The sequence below is a fragment of the Lissotriton helveticus genome, chromosome 8 (genome assembly GCF_964261635.1).
Source record: "Lissotriton helveticus chromosome 8, aLisHel1.1, whole genome shotgun sequence".
Lineage (NCBI taxonomy): Eukaryota > Metazoa > Chordata > Amphibia > Caudata > Salamandridae > Lissotriton > Lissotriton helveticus.
The window spans coordinates 860,858,074-860,881,183 of NC_136069.1; positions in this window are offsets into that span (position 1 = coordinate 860,858,074).

The following is a 23,110-nucleotide window of genomic DNA, read 5'->3' on the forward strand; positions in this document are numbered from 1 at the left end:
TCGGCCTATTCGCACATCGGTCCGCTACTGACGCGAACTCACAGGCCAACGGGGCGCCCCACGCCGACTTTCAGCATTGTAGGATGGCCACACCAGTGCTGCAACTTGCTGGACACCACCTCGGTGCCATCCGGATCTTGGCGCGTTGTGTTGCCTTCGGCCTATTCGCACATCGGTCCGCTACTGACGCCACCTCACGTGCCAACGTATTTTCTCCGCATTTTATACCCTATGCCGCATAACAGGTCATGTGACTTGTTTATAAAACTTTTCATTGGTTCATTTTACTTTTGGTTTCCTAATGATGGAAGGCTTGATCATATGACCTAAAAATAACACTTTTCATTGGATGAAAACTTTTTTTTTTCCCAAACGATGAAAGCCCCACCTTGTTTCTGGATGTTTCACACTGAAGCTGGCGTCACCATGAAAGCACCACCATCTCGTGGCTCCGTCGTGGTCATTCCGCGAGCAATCATGGCAGCCGCTCCCCACCAGAAGCCTGCAGGAGTCTGGGGCCCCCAAAACTTTTGTTGAATCCTCAAGGCGGAGGGGACGCTTTCGAGAATGGGGTCCAAGACCTAGCAGACAAGCGTCCGATTTCCAAGGTGTCCCAGGGCCATTTCAGTGGACCAGGCCCAAAAAGAAAAGAGCCTGCCGCCATTTTGAGAGTCCTATGGCAGCCGCCTATCGCTGCACCGCAAGAGTGGGCGCAACTCAGCTGAATTGCGGCTTTTGACACAGTGGACCAAAAGCGGACGGAATGGCAACTGAAACGGTAAAGGGGCGCCCCACTACAACAGACGAGACTCCACCTGGAGAGGCCCGTTCACGCCGCCTCCCCCCCCCCCGGGGTGCCCCACGCCGTTATTCGGAGGGCGGCAACTTACTGGACATCACCTTGGTGCCATCGTTCTGCTGCCTTGGAACTATTCGCACAACAGTTTGCTACTGATGACCCACCCCCCGCGACGCCCCACGCCGGATGCCGAAATCAGTGCGGCACCCAGGCAACATCACCTGGGTGCCGTCCAGAAATCTGGACGTTGTGCTGCGTTGGGACTATTCGCACAGCCGACCGCTACTTCGTTGTTTTTCCCTAAAAATGTTTATATGTTTTTACTGTTTTTGTTTTGTTGTATATATTTATAAGTTATTAAAGTTTTATAATCTTACTACTTTGTTGGAGTGCTATATATTTTTAATGTGACACATAATTGTAAAAACTTTGATGTACAAAGAGTCATCCCTGGAATCTTCCGCTTCAGGCTCGGTCCCCTCCCCAATCACAATACAGGATGGTTTTCAGATAGTAGGAACGCGTGTGCTGTGACGGATCTCATCGAGTGTGGGCCTTGATCTACTATAACTCCTTTGAAGAGGGGTGATTCTTTACAGCTGGGGCCATAAACTACATCTGCAGGGCTAGCTGATAGCCTAGGACCGGCCTGGACAATCGGACACAGAGGAAAAGGAGTGTCAGAGGGTGCGGTAGTGAATAGGGCCAAAGGGAGGTGTCGGGCGGGCACAGGGTGTGATTCTCAGGGAAGAGCAGCGCAGATGGGGGTAGGTTTATTACCCATGCATAAGACAGAGAACGAGGGTGACCAGTGCCTGGGGGAGATGCTTGCGAGGGTGGGGAGCCATGCTAAGGATCGACAGCGTGCAGAGAGTGGGTCTGGTCAAGGCATCTAAAATGACTGCCGTGCACGACAAAAGTGTGGCATTTGAAAAAAGGCAAGATGGCGCAGACAATGTTTTTCAACACTTCCTGATTTCCTTCGAATCGAACGTTAACAGACGTTGGGGCATATTACCAAAGTTAAGCGATATTTATCCCTAACGATGCTTAGCAACGATTTTTTTACCGCTAAGCATCGTCAGAAATTATCGCAGATAAACCTTGCTATTATCAAGGTTTATCGCAAATGCCATAAAAAACTACCGCAATGCATGAATATCGCTGAAAACTCAGCGATATTCATGCATTACCGAGCTAATGCTCTTAGCCATGTTATCCACCTCCCATTGGATAACATGGCTAAGAACTGCTCAGGGCAGGTGGTAGCTTTTGGAGATATTCGCGCTTAGCGCGAATATCTCCAAAAGTTGGTAATAGGAGATAGCGATGTTAGCGACTGTTTCCAGTCGCTAACATCTTGGCATGCCCACTTTGCATGTCATTAGTGATAAATATCACTGACATGCAAGGTGGGGCCCAAGATGGTCGCTATCTCCTACTAGCGGTCGCTAACTGGTGTTAGTAACAGCTAGGTAATACAGAGATAATTTTATCTCCGCGAAGCGGAGCGCTGTTACAGATATATATCTTTTTTTGAACGTTAATTTCTCAAAATCCACTGAAGCACATATATTGAGACCTAGCAAAGGCACATCGAGCTACCAGTCCCTACAATTTTGCCAAGTTTCGTGCAAATCCATTCAGCCGTTCGATTATTATTATTATTATTTTTTTTGCCCCGCGGGGCCCTTTTAAAACCTCCACATCAAACCTAGGGGGTCAGGGAGGATCTACTATGCCCCCTTATGGTCATTTGCCCCTTCGCTTTGGCCTCCTCTTGTCTCTCGATCCTACCGAGAGACAAGATGGCGGCCGCTACGGACTGTTTGGAATGTTTACAGACGCCGGAGAACCAATCAGCTTCGCAAAGCTCCGTTACGCGAAAAGTACGCGAAGCGGAGCGCTGTTACAGATATATATCTTTTTTTGAACGTTAATTTCTCAAAATCCACTGGAGCACATATATTGAGACTTAGCAAAGGCACATCGGGCTACCAGTCCCTACAATTTTGCCAAGTTTCGTGCAAATCCATTCAGCCGTTCGATTATTATTATTTTTTTTTTTTTGCCCCGCGGGGTCCTTTTAAAACCTCCACATCAAACCTAGAGGGTCAGGGAGGATCTACTATGCCCCCTTATGGTCGTTTGCCCCTTCGCTTTGGCCTCCTCTTGTCTCTCGATCCTACCGAGAGACAAGATGGCGGCCGCTACGGACTGTTTGGAATGTTTACAGACGCCGGAGAACCAATCAGCTTCGCTTCACAAAGCTCCGTAACGCGTAAAGTCCGCGAACCGGAGCGCTGCCTGGTCCGCTGTTACAGATATATATCTTTTTTTGAACGTTAATTTCTCAAAATCCACTGGAGCACATATATTGAGACCTAGCAAAGGCACATCGGGCTACCAGTCCCTACAATTTTGCCAAGTTTCGTGCAAATCCATTCAGCCGTTCGGGCTAAAAGTGAGGCCAACCGCCCTATGGAAAACTCAATGTTAAAAACACGTTTTGGGACCCCCCTTTTTTCTCGGCCCCCCCTTGACGAACCCCCCCCAAATTTTCAGGGGCTGCTCAGAAACAAAATGTTCCATTTTCCTGAAAATTTCAGCCAATTCCGTCCACAAACGCCAAAGTTATTAGACATAGAATTTTCAAAAATCCCATAGAGAAAAAATCCTAACTATATATACCTACTGGCGACCGCCAGTAGGTAATATATATATATATATATATATATATATATATATATATATATATATATCACTGAAAAAACCATAGGTTATAGACCATATATAGTTAGGAATTAGCATTTAAAAAACCTTTTTTTACTGACACAAAACCATTGAAATTCCATATATAGTTAGTTGTACTAACTATATATCTCGCACCCGCAATCCACTGGTGATCATGTCACATATTACATCATTCATGACATGGTCAGTGACATCACTGATGACATCACTGATGACATCTCAAATGACATCACTGATGACATGACTGATAACAACATGCAGTGATTTTATGTTTCTGTAAAGTTTAAATATGTCTTACATATTGAAGAATGAGTGGATGTATAAGTGTCTGGATGAAGGATTTAGTAGGTGCATGACTGACTGTATGAGTGAGTGATTAAATATGTCTCACTGAGTGCATGGGTTAGTGACTAAACTGTCTTAATTTGTGCATCATTATGTCTGTTGTTCAGTAAACTGCCGCATGTGTTGATCAGTAGCTATATGAGTAACTATATGGGTTATTGATTGGTTGCCCAAGTATTTGTATGGGAGACTGAGTGTGTGTGTTGATGGTTGAGAGGTGCATGACTCTGTGCATAGATGTGTGAGCAGTTGCTTCACTAGATGTATGAGTTCAAAAGTGCATGTGGAAACAGCTCTATGGGTGGTTGACTGTGTGCATGAGTGTATTGGTGAGTGAATGTATATCTCAGTGCTACATGTCAAAGTAAGTACATATGTAAAACACAGTACATGTGAGACTTGACATATATAAATAACTGTGCATAAGAGGCAGTGAATGTGTGAGTGGCTGTATGGATCATTATGAAATTGTATCAGGGATTGTATAAGAGAGTAAATATGTGTTAGTATCTGTTTGAATACGTAAGGTGTGTATAACTGCATAGTTGAGGAAATGGAGGTGTGATTGATTCTTTGCATGACTGACTAGGTGTGTGAGTAACTCCATGGATGAGTGACAGTCTGTGAGTGTCTATTTACACTGAGTGTATATAAGGTTATATTAGAGTCTGAAGAAGTTCATCGTATTATCACATGAATGATGTCATCAGTGATGTGATCAGTCATGTCAAATGAGATGTCATCAGTGATGTCATCAGTGATGTCAATTGAGATGTCATCAGTGATGTCATCAGTGATGTCATTTGAGATGTCATCAGTGATGTCATCAGTGATGTCATTTGGGATATCATCAGTGATGTCATTTGAGATGTCATCAGTGATGTCATCAGTGATGTCATTTGAGATGTCATCAGTGATGTCATCAGTGATGTCACTGACCATGTCATGAATGATGTAATATGTGACATGATCAGCAGTGGATTGCGGGTGCGAGATATATAGTTAGTACAACTAACTATATGTGGAATTTCAATGGTTTTGTGTCAGTAAAAAAAGGTTTTTTAAATGCTAATTCCTAACTATATATGGTCTATAACCTATGGTTTTTTCAGTGAATTTTCAAGGTTTTGTAAATGCTAATTCCTAACTATATATGGTCTATAACCTATGGTTTTTTCAGTGAATTTCAATGGTTTTGTAAATGCTAATTCCTAACTATATATGGTCTATAACCTATGGTTTTTTCAGTGAATTTCATAGGTTTTTTAATAGCAAATGTTTATAGTATTAAAAAATATTAAATTTTAAAGCGAATTTTATATTGTATAATTATGTCATTTTGTTTTTAATTGTTTTTGGTGCGCTCCCGGGGCGCGGACTGGTGAACGCACGGGTAAGCGCAATCTTGCGGCGCGCCCCGGGGCGCGTACTGATGAGCGTCCCGATAGCGCTATTGCCGCGAACGAAAACAACATCGTGACGTATTGCGTAGCCGCCACACCTTGCGTCATAAGACACGTATCGCGTAGCCGCGAGATGCGTCTTATGACGCACCGCGTAAGCGCACCCGGAAGCGCATGCGATCGCGCAACGTAAGCACCCCGATGCGCTTATGAAACACGCCCCGGGACGCGCCCTGGGGCGCGTAGCGTAAGCGCGTCAAACCATGTGACTTTAAAATAACACTTTTCATTGGTTCAGAACTTTCTTTTTCCAAATTGTGTGAAACCCACCCATTTCTCTCACTATTGCTTTGTACTTGGAGAGAGCAAGAGCTGTTCTGTGTACTGTCTTCATCTCCTACTTTCCTGATCTACAGCAATGGCTGCAAGAGAGTCATCCAGCAGTGATTCCGACGGATTTTTAGATGAGGACCCTCCTCAGCAGAAGAAAAAAGACCATTTCATCTGGAAATTCTATGACATCCCTGAAGGACAAAAAAAAGTCAATGCTCCCAAAGTAACCTGCAAAATATGTGGTAGTACTTTATCCAGAGGCAATCCTCTGAAAAAATATAGTTTTGGAAATGCCAATTTAATCAGGCATGTCAAAAGAAGACACCCAAACAACTTTGCCAGGGAGAGTGTCAGAGAGCTGGCACGGAATTTACCCACAGATGGCGGCAGCACCTCCACTGGTGGAGCAACACCTTCGGGACCACCCTTTGGAAGAATGGTCCCTAACATACAGCCGGTGTTTGCAGGCATCAAATTTCTGTGCACGGAGTGTGACGAACTGCTCTGCTATGGGGAGCAGAGTGTTGAACTCATTGCCATAAAGAAACAGCAACACCGCTGCACTGCCAGTCCCTAAATTTTCACATTTTTTTGCTCCTGTTGAGCAGTTTTGGAATCCCTGTTTTTGTTTTTCCCCTGACAAAAATCCCAAAAAAATATAAAATCGTTTTAAAAAGTCTAAAAAAATATAAAACAACAAAAACAAAAAAAAGTTCTTTTCAGAACTACCTCCAATTTATAAAAAAATGCAATTTAAAAAAAAAAAAAAGTCTGTCATTTTTTATCTCCATGGTACGCTCCCCCGTACGCTCCCCGGTGCGCATACCGGGCGCTCCCCACCCCCCCGCGGGACCCTTTTATGGCCCCCACATCAAAACTAGGGGGTCAGGGGGGTGTACCCTGCCCCCTTTTGCTCATTTCCCCCTTTGATTTTTGCCACCTCTTGTGTCTCAATCTTACCGAGACACAAGATGGCGGCCACTGCGGACTGTTTCGAATGTTTACAGACACCCGAGAACCAATCAGCTTGCCGTGCGCAAGTCGCGTGGCGCGCCCGGAGCGCTCCCCGGTACGCGCACCGGGCGCGGCTCTAGATATATATCTTTTTTTAAACCTAATTTACTCAAAATTCACAGGAGCACATATCTTGAGACCTAGCAAAGGCACATCGGGCAAACAATATCTACAATTTTGCCAAGTTTCGTGGAAATCCATTCAGCCGTTCGAGCTAAAAGTGAGTCCAACCGCCCTATGGAAAAATGAATGGGAAAAACACGTTTTGGGACCCCCCTTTTTTCTTGGCCCCCCCTTGACAAAACCCCCCCAAATTTTCAGGGGCTGCTCAGAAACAAACTGTTCCATTTTCCTGAAAATTTCATCCAATTCCGTCCACAAACGCCAAAGTTATTAGACATAGAATTTTCAAAAATCCCATGAGCAAAAATCCTAACTATATATACCTACTGGCGACCGCCAGTAGGTAATATATATATATATATATATATATATATATATATATATATATACACGTAGGGGTGGGAGCTGCCCAGAGTGAGCGACATGGTAGGCCACCGACAAGGCACACTAGTTGTTAAAAGTGTTACCTGTTAGGACACAGACATACAGAAGGAAAATACTCACATGGCCTCTCCCCGAAAAGCGGCTCATTACCTGCCCGTAGCTACTCAAATGCCAGTGCTCAGCAGACGGCGTTGTGTAGGTTATATTATGAGTCCCCAGCTCTTATTTTCTATGGAAGGGTGTGTGTCTGTCCGTCCATATCTATCTATCTATCTATCTATCTATCTATCTATCTATCTATCTATCTATCTATCTATCTATCTATCTATCTATCTATCTATCTATCTATCTATCTATCTATCTATCTATCTATCTATCTATCTATCTATCTATCTATCTATCTATCTATCTATCTATCTATCTATCTATCTATTTATCTATTTATCTATCTATCTATCTATCTTTCTATCTATCTATCTATCGAGAGAAATCAAAAACTATTTCTCAAAACTTTACAAGCTATCTAAGTGTAAGGCTATCTTTTAGCACACGGAATTCTGCCTTAATTACTAGAGTTAGGGGGACAATAACTCTTATTGTACTATTAATTAATTGAGATAAGTCGACTATTGACCACTCTCCTGTTTCTAACTGTAAGAAAATAGGTTATTAGTTGGGAAGACTGTGTATCCTTCTCAAGTAATAAGTCCAAAATCTTGTCACTTCCAACACACAAGTTCAATAAATAAACCTGGGCTCAACCATTAGTAACTTTGGCACAGCTATGGTTCAAAGTTTACAGGCTTAACTTAAGGGAAAGTATTTAAATTATTTAGCAGAACCAAACAAATTAAAATGCAATACAGTGAAAAAATCCCAAAATTATTTCTAAAAATAGAAGAAATGTATTAAGAAAAATTATACTAAAAACTATTAACATCCAATAAGGAGAACATAAGATAGAAATCTTAATGTTTTTGGCCAAAAAGCACCATGAAAAAATAAAGTGGCAATCAGAAGTCAGGGTTCATGGAGGACTGGACATAGCAGGTGCAAAATTAGACTGACCAAAACAGAGCGGAGGTTGGATAAACCAAGCGGGTTTCCCTAGTAAACATCGTTTATGTCAAAATTCTCTTTATTTTCCAGATAAGTTCAAAATATACACAAGTAGTCGGTTCACTTCAGCTCAGAGTTTGATTGCTATTATCAAAAGTACAGTGTTCATAAATACAGAGCGGACAAGTGCTTGTTATAAACAGGTTGCCCATTATAGGACTTACAAACACAGTTCCCCCACAGAACATTATAAATTTCATAAACCACCCCCTCCCCCCAACCTAATGCACAAAATTGCCTAGGGATATACATTCCACCTACAAATAAAAGTACAGTACATGGGAGTGTCATAAAAACAAGTGGAAGTTTTGTTTCTGTGAAATATTGCATTACGATTCTCGACAATATTGGGTTAACGTATGTATCTGCCCAGCTTACCAGTAGTACTATGTAGTCAAAAGTGAAACAGATGTAGGGCCCTCTTTCTGGTAGACCACGCACACAAAGGCAATCCTTCCAAAAGATAGCTCACCAGGGGACCCCAAACATATTCAAAGTTCTTATAAGAGTCTAGTAGGATATTTGCCACATGCTCCATGGTAACCAGCCCCCATAGCCTTGTATGCCAATGCATCAGAGAGGGGCGTCTCCACTCATTTCCATGGTGCCGCCACTGCCATTTTGGCTGCCCCCGGGCATAACCACATAACCAATGTGTCTCTGTTTGTCTGATACCGAAAGGAATCGCTCCTGAGCCCTAAAAGTACAAAGTCGGGGTCATTCGGAAGCGGGTACCCCAGGATTTCTTTAAGTTGCGCCAATATTTCAGACCAAAAGTGGCAGATCTTAGGGCAGTCCCATTAGATGTGTTGAAAGTCACCTAGCAGCCCACAGCCCCTCCAACAGAGATCTGAGGTGGTCAGGGAAGTATTGTCCTAAGTTTGGTGGGGTAGAGGTACCAATCAAATAACATTTTGTAACAGGCCTCCCTAAGACCCATCAAATGATTAAACCTTGGTATATCCCTCACCAGTCAAGACCATTGAGCTTCCGTAATGGGGCCCACTAGTGTGTGTTCTCCATGTTCTATATGTCATGGCCTGGGGGTGCTTAGGGTGTCTATCTAATAAAAGCAACAGGAGTAAACCCTTCAACCGCGTTGGGATAGGGGTAGAGAGTATGCAATGAACATATAGTATCCCAACTGGTGCAATTTAAAGACAATTAGTTAAGATATGTGTACATTATTATCACAGGGAGATAAGGAGACTCTTTCTAGTTTTTTATATATGTGCTCGTGGCATCATATTTATTGAAGGAATACGAAGAAAGGAGGGGAAAAAAGGAAAACAATAAGCAGGATAATTGAGCAGTTATTACAGCACTGCAGAGTAAAAATCAATAACAATTGTGGGTAACCCAAATTGTACTTGGTGCTCAGTGCGAGTGGGTGAAAGGCACGGTAGCGAAACAAGTGACAATAATCAGCGACGGCGGCGCAAAGTGACTGGTGATCAATATGTACAGTGAGTAAAAGACACAGTATGGTTCCACATTTGTTTGAAATATTGACTTCAGTGAGATTTTACAGGTATTGTTCTGGAACCATTTTGTCTGTAGCGCCTATGTTCGCGCTGACCGGTCTACGGCGTTTCGATCCTCTTTAAATCAGGATCATCATCAGGACTTGGGTTGGGTGCAGTGCTGTATAAGGGGGGCAAGGGAAGGGAATTAATTGTGGACAGGGAGGAAGAGACTCGGGGGGAAGGGGGTGACGGGAAAGACTCCACTGGGAAGGTAAGTAAGTATAAGGCCGTGGGTGAGTAACAGAGGGGGGTGAGACCCGGGAGGCGGGTAGGGGAAAAAACCAGAGGGATACTGGGTTAGGTAGTGTGTGGGCGTATGGCAATCATGCATAGACCATGTCTGGGGAAAACAGGTGGGCGTGAAACTGAGAGTGGCGGTAATTGAAAGGGGATAATGACCTGGGTAAGCGTCAAGCGGCAGTGACTAGAGGGGAAGAGGAAAGCAGAGTTAATGCAGGATCATAGGTGAAGTGAGCAAAAGCGCGATGTGCAAGGGTTGAGCGGTAGCTGGATAAATGGTTACTGGTCCTGCCCAGTGTAGTGCTAGTCCGCGGGGCACAGCAATCACAGGAGGGGATGGCACTATTGGAACGGTCCGGGGGAGTGAGTGATCCCAATCATGGATCCGTGAGTACGGGGGTGAGCGGAGGAGTGCGAGATCCGACATAGCCAGTTTAAAGTAAGGAAGGGGAAAGAAGAAACAAACCTGAGGCAGCAGGAAATTCGTGCCCGATCCGAGAATTGTCGGAAGACGTCAGTCAAAGGGTTAAGCCTAAAGGAGGGGAGGGAAAGGGAAGACCATGAGGGCCTATGATGAGGGGTGGGAGGGGCGGGCGTGGGGAAGCGGGAGAGAAGTAACGGACTTACCGGGTCCGGTGGAGCATCTAGACGACCAGAGGTTGTGCCGATCGATAGGTACGGCGAGAGGGCAGAGGTATCGATCCCGTGGATGATCGGCGGTTAGAGAGTTAATCTGTCAGCAAGAGAGGGAGGGTGAGGCTACTGGTAAGTAACGGGGGTCATACTAATAGAAGGCTGGAGGGGCGTTGGCACAGGGAGAAAAACATACCTCAATGCGGCGAGGCACCCAAGCCGAATGAATCTGTGCTGGCGTTGCCTAGGGAACGGCAGTCCAAGCCGGAAGTAGATAAGGGATTGGTCGGGGACGGAGTAGAGTGACGTAGGGAGTGAGGTGGAGACACGGCTGATCCAATTGGATAGTGAGCTCCGACAGACAAGTATGTAGTCAGGTGGCAGGCCGAGGAGGGGAACGGGGCCTCCAGCATCTATTTCTCTGGGATCGAGACAAGCTGTAGAACAGCGAATGGGTAGCAGGGCCCACCTAATGTGTGTGGCGCTCGGTATTATGGAAATTCTGTGCAGATGATGCTCAGCCATGTGTAAAAACGTGCCGACAAAGAGGAAATATGTAACAAATACATGTGTGAAAGACACTGGCCGATGTAAACAAATTCCTATGTGAGCAATTACAAGGAACTTTCCATAATTGATATCATGTACACGTATAAATTCCTATGTGAGCAAATGCAAGGAAAATTCTATAATTGATGTCACGTACATTTACAAAACCGTGAGGTATCAATCCAAGGTAACATTGGCTGGTACATAATCTGGGACACACATTCAATTAGGAACAGCATAGGTTAAGTGTTTTGTATTAAAAACCAGACATGATTAACAAGCATCACTGGCATAACGTAAGTACATGTGATCTATGGTATCTAGGTAAGGATGGTCACTGAAAGAACCAGGGAGGGGTGCTCAACCATTCAAGGTGTCACAGGCGGCACAGAGTAGGGAAGACACAGAGCAAATTGGATGTTAATGGTGCTATTTATTCTATTAATCAAAAGGAGAATGGACACTTGTAGCAATAAGACCATTGGTTATCATGGAACACCCTCATAAACACTGGTGGATATTATGCGGTGTATATTTGTTTTCCGCCCCACCCTCAGCGTTATGGCATAGTCATCGAGTGTCCAATAACGTGCTGTATGCCTGCCTTATCCAAGGCAACCTCTGGTCTAAAAAGCAGTGTCTAGAGATTTGGGAGACACCTCCAGAGGGAAGGTAATGAAAAGTGGGGAGAAAAAGGGTTTTCAATCTCACTAAAAAACAATATCTCTCCAAATTGGGGAATTTTAATAGAAAAGGAGATGTATTGTTAGTTAAAAATTAGTTGGATACATTGGACAACCAAGTTACTGGATTGGACTGTATCACTCATTAAACGGTCGACATGTTTCAGCTCTTTCAGCCCAACCGGGTCTGTAGTGCTTTCGTCAGGACAAAACAAGATAAAATACACCATTCGTGTAGTAGTTGTTAGGGTGTATACAATTAGTCACCGCTATTTAAGAACAATATCTGGGTTCCTAAAGGAAAACAAACACAAACACATTGGAGAAAAAATTATCTCTATCCTTAAATATTGAGAGATTATTTCATACAGCTCGGTCTAGTTTCTCTTTTTAGAGTTTCAAAACATCGTAATGCACCTACTTGGAGCATATCTAGAAGTCAAAAAGAAGTCAAATAGGGAGTGGGAGGACATTATGGGACTCAGCTAATTGAAAAACGATATGTAATATTGTTAAACTACTGTGTAGAGCGTCACACGTCCATCCAGTACAAGATGTAACTGGAGTTCGGACAGTCTTACTCCTAGGGATTGAGAGCAGCATTGTATCAGTAAGCCCAATATTGGCTTTACATTTCCTCGCGAATGACGGCTACCGCCAATTCTCTCGAGAAGAGGGATAATCGGTTGGGTACATGTTGGCTATGTACTGTCAACTTGCTGTAAAAGCGATACTAGTCTGCAGCAAAAGATATTTCTAGTGACAAAAATCATTCTCACCGCACGCTCACAGGGACATATTCATTTGTATGTAAATATGGTTAGACATCTTATCCGATATAACATTTTGCCAGCATAGATCTGTTTTAGCAAGTTAATTGTGATTACGTAGTTGTTATATATACTAAGGCAAACTTTACAACTCGGCATGTTTTGTTCATTAATGATTACCTTAACACGGATATTCACTATCCTCCTCAGGGAGCTTGGGAAGACAGTGCAGCCCGAGCTGTGAATAGGTAACGACATATTTTACAGTTATGGATCACTTACTTCATGGTCTTTTCGAGGGAAAACTCATTACGGGTGCCATTCTTACCCGCATGTTACAGCAATTCTAGCGTCTAGTGCTGGCTCTGCCCCTGGGTAGGCGGGTGCCGTTTCCTCTTCCTCTTATGACGGTGCATGAGTGTGAGAGGAAGTAAAAAGAGGACTGGGGTTATGTTTATAAAAAACATTGTGAAGACTTTTGCAAAACAGCGTTTATGTGATGTTTTTAAGAAACTCCATACAGGCTTAAATATTTGTATTGTATTTGAAAACTGGATGGTAATTAAGCCAGTTATTTTCTATATCGTGATCTGGTTGGTATAATTCGATGTAGTGTCCCAATGAGAACAGTGGAATGCATGACTTTTTCTATTTCATTGTGAGAACTGGTGCCATGGTATATCATCGTTTAAACCAGTGACATGCGTTTGAAGGCGGTTCACCCACCGCTGTTCTTTCTCGAACAGTATTTTCTCTGCATTTGGAGTTTTATTGGTTAACATCTCTAACACTGTCCATCTTAGTTCTTCACAGGTGTGACCAACTTCTACAAAGTGGTTGCACAGTTTGGTGGTATTCTTTTTAAGTCTGATATTGCTTTTGTGCTCCCCTATTCTCAACTTTACTTTTCTGCAGGTCATGCCTACATACTTCTTCTGGAATGGACAGCTCACTAGATATACCACATGGGTCGAATTACAACTGGTATGCTGTCTCTGGGTCCACAAGAGTGTTTCAGTTAGTTGTATTGTCTTTGTGGTGTCCGTTAATTTGCACACTACACAGGTTCCACACGGATAATGTCCAGTGATCGGCATCATATTTACGTTTCTATCCCGCGTGGTCACTGTTCTTTTGACAGGTCGTGTGTGCACTAGTGTGTCCTTTAAGTTCTTTGTGCGCTTGTTGGCGAACCTCGGTTTTGGCCAGTTGAACTTGCCGGATGTAATCATTCCCCAGTTTTTCTTAACTTATTTCTGGACCTCATAGGTTGCTGGACAATAGGTGGTAACACATGTTGTTAGATCCTTAATAGGTTCTTTGGTGTGACTTTGGAGAAGACATTCTCTATGTTGGTATCTTGCTAGTTTCCGGCACTTGGAAACAGTTGAAGCCGTGTAGTCTCTCGCTCGTAATTTATGACAGAGTTCTTGCGCTTGTAGTTTGTAGTCGCTGTTTTCGCTGCAGTTGCGCTTTAATCTGAGAAATTGACTATAAGGGAGATTGTCCCGCAGTGGTTTGGGATGGTAGCTCTTGTAGGATAGTAAACTGTTTTTAGCTGTGGGTTTAGTGAAAGTCTTTGTTTCCAATTTCCCTTGTTCAGAGAAGATGGTCAGATCTAAGAAATCTATCTGTTGGTTACTCGAAGTGAAGGTAAATTTCAGCCATCTGTCTCTTCCATTAAGCCAATTTATGAATGCATTCAGATCATTATCTGTCTGCCATATCATTATGACATCATCAATATAACGTTTCCAGTATAAAATACTGGAAACGTATGGGTTGACTTCCGTCAGCACGTGCTGGTTTTCAAAATGACTCACGTAGAGTCCGGCTACTGAGGGAGCAAAGGCACTGCCCATGGATGTCCCATGGCATTGCAAAAAGAGATCACCATTATATTCGAAAAAAAATTCTTTTAAGGCTAACCGGCAACATTCCAAAATAAAGTGTCTAGGTGTAGTGTAAGACCAATTTTCCATGTACAGAAGATCCTCTAACATCTGTAAAGTGTCTTCTTGAGGGAGGCTCGTATACAATGATTCAACATCCAGCCCTACAAGTAGCATGGTCTCTGAATTAAAGTCTTTACCTACAATCTAGACAAGGAGATCACGTGTATCTTTGAGATACGTAGGGGTTTTTTGGACCAGTGGTTTTAAGTACTCGTCTGCAAATTTTGAAAGGGGCTCTAATATCGAGCCGATCCCCGAGACTATAGGTCGACCCAGAGGAGGGAATTTGTTTTTATGAGTCTTTGGCAATGAGTAGAAATAAGGTGTTCTTGATTCTTTAGGTGTTAGGAAATCTGCCTCCTTTTTCGATATCCACATATTTACTTCTGCCTCGTGTACCATGATGGCAACTGTATTTCTCAACCTTTCTGTTGGGTCTGTATCTAATTTCTTGTAGAACTTGGTGTCAGACAGTAATGTTAGGCATTGTTGGTTGTATCCTTCTTTTGTAAGAATAACGACTCCTCCCCTGCTATTTATTCATCAGTTAGATGGTAATGGTGCTGTTCCATTTGTCAATGGTGTTGAGGCCATGGTTGACGGAGTCACATAGTGTCATCCATTTACATTCACATCTGTTTAATAGTGATTTGATATCTCCTCCCCTTGAGGGTAGTGTGACCTGTTCGACCACTTGCCACTTAATGTCTGTGTCCCTATGGTTCTTGTCTAGGTAGTGGGCCACAAGTGGGGCTGTCATCACTTTGCAGTTTATCCTGCTCTTGTATTGGATAATCCTGTTCTTGATGGGTTAGATGGTTTGGCCTATGTAGACCAAGGAGCAGGGACATTCAATGGCATAAACCACGTTTTGTGATCTGCAGTTGGTGTGAGTCTTCAGGATATGGGTTCTGTTGCCAAAGGCAAAAACTTTGGTGTTAACGGTGATGTCGCAGACGGAACAGTTTTGGCATTTGGAATGGCCCACAACAGGTGGGAGTCCCCAGGACGCAGTGATTGTATGGCTGTCTGTACTTTTTTCTGGCCACGTGATGGCGTGTACCAAATGAGATGCTATGTTATCTCCACGTTGATAGGAGAAAAGGGGTTCTTCCTTGAATGGTTGAAATGGGCGCAGTATGGACCAATTCTTTTTGATAATTTTAGCCACCTTGTTACTGCTGGGGCTGAATCTGGAAACGAATGGGATTCTGTTCAATGGTGCCTTGCTTTGGGCGGCAAGTAAATGTTCTCTGTGACTGTACCGTGCTCTCTTGCGAGCTCTCGAAATGAGTCTTTTAGGATAACCTCTTGTGATCAGTTTTTTAGACCGAACTTCAGCTTCCCGGAAGTAGTCTTTCCTCCACTTGCAGTTCCTTCTGATGCGGAGGAATTGGCCATATGGTAATCCATCTATCAGCCCACGTGGGTGGTAACTGGTGTATTGTAGAAGTGTGTTCCTTTCTGTTGGTTTTCTGAAGAGGGAAGTGCCCAATCAATTTGCCATCTTCTTCATGTATGGTTACATCTAAAAAGGGAAGATCATTGCTTCTGTCATCACATGTGAAGCGTAGGTGTTCTTGTGAATGGTTCAGCCAGTTCATGTAGGACATGAGGTCTTCTTTGGTTCCTTTCCATAGCAACAGAATGTCGTCTATGTAACGACGCCATAGACTGATGTAATCGGAGAAGAGGTTGATGGTGTGGAGAATGTGCGTTTTTTCCACGTTGTGCACAAAGAGGATCGCAAAGTTGGGGGCAAAGCAAGCGCCCATAGAGACCCCCTTGATCTGTAAGTAAAAAGTATTGCGGTAGAGGAAGTAGTTATTTTGTAGGGCAATTCTAAGGAGATCCATGATGAAGTCAGTGGGTTTCCTAGTTGGCTTGGGTCTTACAAGCAGGAGAGATTTGATCGCCTGTAATCCTTCGTCATGGGGGATGTTGGTATACAGGGATTTGATGTCTAACCCTGCCATTAGCAGGGTTAGACATCAAATTAGACAGCAGTGGAGTGGTGTGGCTCACTGGTTAGAGGCGGCAGACCCGGAAGCAGAGAACGGCCCGGGACCAGGGTTCAATTCCCAACGCGGCAGGGTCGTGGACCAGGGTCAGCGGACTCGATAATTCTCGCCTTGGTGCCTACTCTAACCAGGGATCACACTCGGCAACTCTGGGCATTAGCTTGCCTCATCTCTACAACGGCCCCCCACATTCGCCGGGGATGCCTGGTTTCACCTTGGAGATACCCAGTAGGGGCCATCTCACAGGGATAGCCAGGATGGGTTCCCCAGCGGTCTACAGCGCCACGACGCCTCAGGGCAGCAGTGCGCTTTACAAGACACATACACACACATTAGATCAGTTTCAACGTCAAAAGGTTGGTCTTCAATCATGTTGATAAGGTCTGTGGTGTCTCTGATGAAAGTGTCAGTTAAAGGGACAAACTCTTTCAGAACGGCATCGTTGTATTTCCCAATTGGTTCTAATATTGACCCGCAGCCAGAGACAATCGGACGTCCAGGTGGGTTCACAATGTCCTTATGGATTTTGGGGAGGACGTAGAGGACAGGGGTACGGGGATGCAGGTTGTTTAAGAACAAGAATTCCTTATGTGGTATGATGTCTCTGGATACAGCATCTTGAGTCACCTTCAGTATTTTTAGCTTGATATCCTGGAGGGGGTCCTTGTTCAGTGGACGGTAGTGGTCAGTGTTGTTGAGTTGACGTTTGATCTCCTGATCATATTTATCTGCTTTCATCAAAACAATTCCTCCGCCCTTGTCCGCGGGTTTAATGATGATGTCCTTGTTGTTTTTAAGGTTAAGAAGAGCTTGTTTTTCTGAGAGCGAAATGTTGTAGAGGATGTATTGAAATTGAGATTGTAATTCGGCAATATCTCGTAGAACCAAACGTTCAAATGACAGAATTTCTGGGGGCATTGAGGCCGAGGGTGGGTTGAACGTGGATGCTGGATGAAATCGTTGAATGTAGGGTTCAATGGGTTCAGGTTCGCTGATGAAGAATTGTCTCAGTCTTATGCGTCGAAAGAATTTTAAGACGCTGGAATGTAAATCATGGAAATTAGTGCGCTCAGTGGGGATGAAGCTCAACCCAGGTGAAAGGATACGGGTCGCATCTTCAGTTAAGTTCTGGTCCGCTACGTTGAAGATGGGTATGTGGTCCGGGTTATGGACAGTAGGCATGGCTCTGGTCGGGAGGGTTCCGGTAGGGAGCATATGATCCATAACAACTGAATTTAATGTGGGGGTGTGGTTTGGATCAACCAGATTGGAAAGCATCGGTGTCACTGTGGTAAGGGGCATGGGATCAATCATTCCTGGATTCACCGTGGGGGCCCCCACTGGTAAAAGCGATTGCGGGTCTGCCTTTCGCCTTAGAATTGATGTTGGTATGGGCGCACTCTGTTGGGTCTTGGTGGTGGCTGGCCGCGTCCGCTGCCTTGTCCTAAAAAACCTTGAGGCAGTAGGGGTGGTGGTCTGGTGTTGGAACGTGTAGAGCTTGATCCTTCACCGGGATCTGATTCCTCAGCTGAGGTATTGGACGAGTCAGAGAAGGTGATGCGTTGATTGTTTCTAAATCTACCCCAATTTTTGGTCCTTGGTGGCAAATACTGGCTATTGTAGAAGTCCTCGTTGAGGTATGGGTATGTCTGATCCACTTTATAGAATTTAATGTCCTTTTGTATTTTTGTTGCTTTTTTATTTAGTTCAAAGGTGTTGAAGGTTGCAATGGTAGCGTGGATTTTGTCCAACAAACTCGTGGCGTCGGGGATGGTTGAGTCAGCTAGGATTTGTTGTTCCAGCTCATCAAATTCTTTCAGCTCCTGTCGGCTGTGTTCTAAAGAAATTGATGAGCTAGAACAACAAATCCTAGCTGACTCAACCATCGCCGATGCCAAGAGTTTGTTGGACAAAATCCACGCTACCATTGCAACCTTCAACACCTTTGAACTAAATAAAAAAGCAACTAAAATACAAAAGGACATTAAATTCTATAAAGTGGATCAGACATACCCATACCTCAACGAGGACTTCTACAATACCCCGTATTTGCCACCAAGGACCAAAAATTGGGGTAGATTTAGAAACAATCAACGCATCACCTTCTCTGACTTGTCCAATACCTCAGCCGAGGAATCAGACCCCGGTGAAGGATCAAGCTCTACACGTTCCAACACAAGACCACCACCCCTACTGCCACAGGTTTTTTAGGACAAGGCCGCGGATGCCATAGGACAGCCATAGGGTGTCTATCAGCAGGGTGTAGAGGAAGGAAATGGTTATCTTCGTACCGCTACCTCTCTGCGCAAAATGCTCAATCGGAGTTAGGGCCCTTGTGGCAGTTTTGTGTAACTCTGGTTGTAGTACCCAATGTTTAAGCTGATTATAACAAAAGCGTTCTGTGGGTCGAAGCAGAAAGTCTTGTGTACGGTTTTCAAAGGTGCGAATGTCTTAGTTATGAAATAAATCCGAGTCAGTGAGGCATACCCCTGCCTTTCATATTTCGAATAGTACTAAATGTAACTTGGGAGTAAATGCTGGATTAAAATGAACTGGAGTGAGTGGAGAAGAAACGGTCCTTCACGTCCCTGATCTAGTTACCTTATCCCCTACTTTAAGGTTTGTCCGTGTGGAGGTACTCGGGCATGTGTTTAGAGGTCGATCTGTTTTTGGTATCCATATTAAGACCAAAATATATTTCCCTACTACAGCTCTTTCCATGTGGAGCCAGTATTGTCTGACTCGTGGGCAGACCACTCAGGGATTACTCTCAGCTGTGCATTCTTGTAATACAAGTTAAAATCAGGTAGCGCTAGACCCCTCGAGGATTCAGGTAGTCAGAATAATTTGTAGAAAAGGCGGCCTCTCCCCTTTTGCCATATTAAGCGGGTGATTAAGGAGCACAAGGTCGAAAAATAGCTCCAGTCTACATCTATTAGTAGTCCCCGAAATAAATAGAGCAGTTTCAGCATGTATTCTTCCCAGTCAATTTAAATACATAGGTGCCTATCTCTTTAGGTCCATTTCTAGTTGCTGAAGTAAGGGTAGATAATTGTCTCAGAATAAATCTTTAAAAGCTGGGAGTAATCTTAATACCTAAATAGGTGATGTTGTGTGTCACCCATTTGGAAGGTAAAGACCTGTCAAGCCATTCGGTGTCTGTGGGAGGGACTGCTAATTTGAGCACGTGTGATTTGGTCAGGTTAATGCGAAACACCACTACTCCTTCAAATCAGAGCAATTCCTCTAGGATACCTGCAAGGGAGGTGTGAGGTGAGGCTAGGGACAACAGCATGTCATCTGCAAAGAATGAAATTGAATGCTCATCAGCCTTTAATTGGATTCCCTGGATCTGCGGGTTCCGGTGTATCATGGCTGCCAGTGGCTCGATGCTCCGGGCAAACAACAGGGGGAAATAGGACAACTCTGCTGCATCCTCATTGATCAATGCCCTAGCTGTGGGTTCCACATAGTTGGCCTTAATCATAGTAAGGAAGCTATCACCGAAGCCAAACTTCCTCAGAGTGTGGAAGAGAAAGGCCCATTCCACCCAATTGAAGGCCTTCTCAGGTTCTAGCTCTAAGAGACACTCGGTACTGGCTTTTTGGAGACCTTTTTCGATCATGTGGACAACCCCTCTGATGTTGTTGTATGTTTGCCTGCCCCTAATAAATCTAAATTGATCCAGAATAATCAAGTCTGCGAGTAGATCATCCAGTTGGGTGGGAAGGATTTTGGAGTACAATTTAGCCTCTAGGTTTAATAAGGCGATTGGGCGGTAGGACACGAATTGCCCCAGGTCATTGCCTTGTTTGGGTTCGAGAGATACCTGTGCTACGCTCATGGAAGCAGTTACTGTGCCTGTGTGGGCCATGTGGTTGAACAGTGAAACCAAGTTGGGGACCAGTTCTGTCATGAATGCTTTGTAAAACTGGGCTGTTAGCCCATCTGGCCCAGCAGATTTGTGGCATTTGAGGTTTGCTATCGCTTTGTGAACTTCGTTCTCTGAGATGGGGCTCCATAATAATTCATTTTGGGCATCTGAGACTTGGAGCACGGGCACGCTTTGTAAATATTCAGCTACATCAGTTTTATTCGCAGTGTAAAAGGATTGGTAGTACTGTCCGAAGACCTGGCCCTTTTATGTGTCACAGGAATTATTCCTGTCTCATTCACTCCAAATGTCTCATATATTCTTTCTCCTTTTTTACCCTGAGTTGTCCTGCCAAGTGAGAGCCCACTTCATTACCATGCTCATACGTAGTGCGTTGGAGGCAGAGAAGGGTAAGCTCCGCCCGGTTCTTATAGATCACGTTTAGGTACCCCCAAGTGATGTCCTTTTCCTAAAGGAGAATAGTAGGGCAGTCCTTGTGAAGGTGCTCCGCAGTCTGGAGCTCTGCATCCACTGTCTGTCTTTCCTCAGTAATCACTTATGGCCTATCTTAGGGTGTCACACAGTTGTCTATAATGAATTAAAGATCCTGGGATAAACCACCACTTGTATTTCGAGGGCGGAGCCACCTAATGTAGGCTTAAGCACATCAGCACGTGATCAGAGAGCACACAGAGTAAAATGTGGCCATTTGTTAGGCCTGGCGTAAGCTATTGCTTACAAAAACATATCCTAGCCGACGCCAAACAACCTGAAGGCCCAGCTCTCCGAAGGCTTTTTTCAATGTTTTAGGGAAGCTACCAGTGGTCGACCATTGTGGATGTGTGCTATCTGTCCCTGAGTCCCTAGTAAGATTAAAGCCACCCATGACTAATTATTACCCCTTCAGTAAAGTCCCCAAAGCAGAGAGAAATGTGTGTAAGAACAAGACTTGATTAGTGTTGGGTGCATATAGTGTATCAAAAGTACAATGATGACTCAATATGTGACCCTTCACCGTGACATATCTACCCTCCTTATCAGTTTTGCAGCCTTCTGGTGTAAATCGCAAGAATATGTGGATAAATAATACAACTTAATTGTGTTTAGGTGATGCCAAAGATTTATACATCATAAGGTAGTTTTTATGTTTCAGGTGGTGTTTCTCGGAGAATTTAAGATGAGTGTCTAGGAGTGCTACCAGGTTGTGTCTTTGGTCTGTAATATATTTTCACAAGTTCTGTCCCTTGGCGGGGGAGTTAAGCTCCCATACATTCCAAGTCAAGGTTGAGTGAACCATGTTCTAGGGCAAGACAGAGACCTTTGCTATAACATATGACCTTCAATATTCCCACCAAGTCCTGCCCGCTCCATGCTCTCTTTCAGTGATCTCTCAAGAGTCTTCCCTTCGTTATCTGAAAATTTCAATCTTGGTTGCGTGTAAATCTCCCATGTACCAAACTAAACTGTAAGATGTATCCCATAACGCAAAAAACCACAAACGCCAAACTTTCCCTCCCAGGTGTAACAGTATCAACATTAAAATAACTTCTATCAGGCACCTCGGTCCAAACACCCTAAGGCAATCTTCGTAAGGTTGAAAATACAGAAGGATGCAAAAGGACAAAGAGGAAGAAATAATGCGAGGGATCTGCACCGTCTAGTCTAGGTCATCACAGGTGAAGTCTCTGCGACAGTTCAGTCCAATTGGGCATCTAAACCATCAGTTCAAGAAGCCTCATGTCCCCCCTCTCAATTGGGGAGCTGTTCAACAGTTCCAATGACTCCACCATCAGGAGCAGAGGCAAGTTTCTCCAGCATTTCTTGTGCGTCTTTTGACGTGATTGGGTTCGCCATTGTCTGCCTTCGTTGAGTCCCCTTGGGGAGCCTGCAGGTCTACCAACTTCCCCATCACTGACCATTCTGAATGAGACGAGTGGCGTAGAAGCTGCAACGCCTCCTTGAAATCAGTAACATGATGGGGCTTGTTGTGAAAGTCAAACACCAAAACAAGGGGATATGTCCATCTGTATTTGATGTTTTCCTGCTGGAGATTGTTGTTATTTAGTCTGATTTGTATGTCTTGCCAGTGTAAAAGATGGAGCAGAACATTTCTTGGAAGGAGCCCATGTTGAATTTTTGAACTGCTTGAAGGATTGCGTTCTTCACCTTGAAGGAGTGCAGCTTGACCAGCACATCTCTAGGACGGTGTTTTTAATCCAGTGTAGGGGGGCCCACCCTGTGCATGCTTTCAATCTTCACCTTCAGTTAAGTCTAATCGAGCAGCTCAGCGAAGGGAACTTGAGTAAAGGCATCCAGATCCGATCACTATGCGTCTTCATGTAGATTCAAAATCCGCACATTTTATCTTCTTGAACTTTTTTCAAGGTCCTCACTTTTCAGATTTGAGGTCTTAAGTTTGCCGCAGAAAAGGTTGAACGAGGTCTCAAAATGCTCGTTGTGGCCCTCAGGTCCTGCACCTTAGCTTCCAGGTCCAGTGCCCTAGTGCCAACATCTTCTTGAAGTGTCGTCAAACAGGTGTTAATGACTGACGTAAGTGCCTTAAGGGAGGAGGTCATGTCCACCTT